The sequence below is a fragment of the Sesamum indicum genome, linkage group LG1 (genome assembly GCF_000512975.1).
Source record: "Sesamum indicum cultivar Zhongzhi No. 13 linkage group LG1, S_indicum_v1.0, whole genome shotgun sequence".
NCBI classification, from domain to species: domain Eukaryota; kingdom Viridiplantae; phylum Streptophyta; class Magnoliopsida; order Lamiales; family Pedaliaceae; genus Sesamum; species Sesamum indicum.
In genome coordinates, this window is record NC_026145.1 from 12,683,031 (window position 1) to 12,684,363 (window position 1,333).

The window sequence follows — 1,333 nt, forward strand, 5'->3', positions numbered from 1 at the left end:
GTGTGTGTGTGTTGTACTCCTCAATTTTCCTCCTCTTTGTGTGTTTTCTCCTGGCTTGGTATCGCCCCCAGACGTAGGATTTATATCCAAACTGGGTTAACAAATTCGTGTGTCTTTTATCGCCTTCATATTCCACCTGTTATCCATCTTAACCCGATCCATTTCCTAACATATTGAGTAGTATATTTTGATATCCAACACAAACTCAATAAAATCGAATACCCGACCTTTTTTTTTTTTTTTTTATAATTTGAATGTGAAGAAAATCTGAGGCAATAAAAAAGTATTTAAAACCATGCTTTTCTTTTTATAACTTATGCTTGTAAATTTTAATTTATATAGATGACGTGACTTGATTTTTTAAAAAATATTTTACAAAAATTTAATATCAAATATTAATGTTAAAAAATCACAATTAATTAAATTAATATATAAAATAATCCAAATGATAATATCAATAACTTGATAAGTCAATCAGCCAACTCATAATTCTCTTTACTATTTTACTATTAAAACAAACAATTCTCTTTTCTTTTTTATTATTATTGTTATAAAAGGAAGACAGACATTTGGGGATGTCTTGCAATTTCTACAAACTTAGGGGAGCAATGCAAAATCTTAAAATATCAACAATAGTTTAATATATTTTATTAATAGAGATAGTACACCACCCTCTTATGAAATTTAGTATAATTATACGTAAATTCTATATAATTTAAAAAATTATATTTAATATCAATAATATTTGTTACTGGTTAGGGAGGACAATGGATTCATTTTGAACACCTGATTTTCTTTTCTCTTAATTTTTTTATATATTTTTATACTTATATAAGATATATTTATACATATATAAATAGATATGTGTACTTTATTTATACTTATATACAATACATAAATCTGATATTTTTCATAAATTAAAACAATGATATAAATAATTTATAAACATTTTAATGTTTATACAAGTGACACATATTTATTCGATTAATTTATTGTAAGTCAAACACATCTTATTCAGATTAAATATAATAAAATTTCTTGACTTCATATTAGAAGAATTTGAAATCCGTTCATATTTATTCAAATTTAGAGTAGAAGCATTTGGAACTCTTTGCATATAAATACTATCCAAACAAATTCTGATTTATTATTAGAAATATAAAATTTAATTTCAAATATATTAATTCAATTCAAGCCCTTAAATTATCTGAGTTTGCAAAAAGTAGAAAATTAAGGGGTTAAAGTGAAATAATCTGGAAAGATTAGGACCATTATTGTAATTTGTGATCGGTCGAGAAGAATTAAGAGTTGGAGCACTCTCAGTCGAACGGCA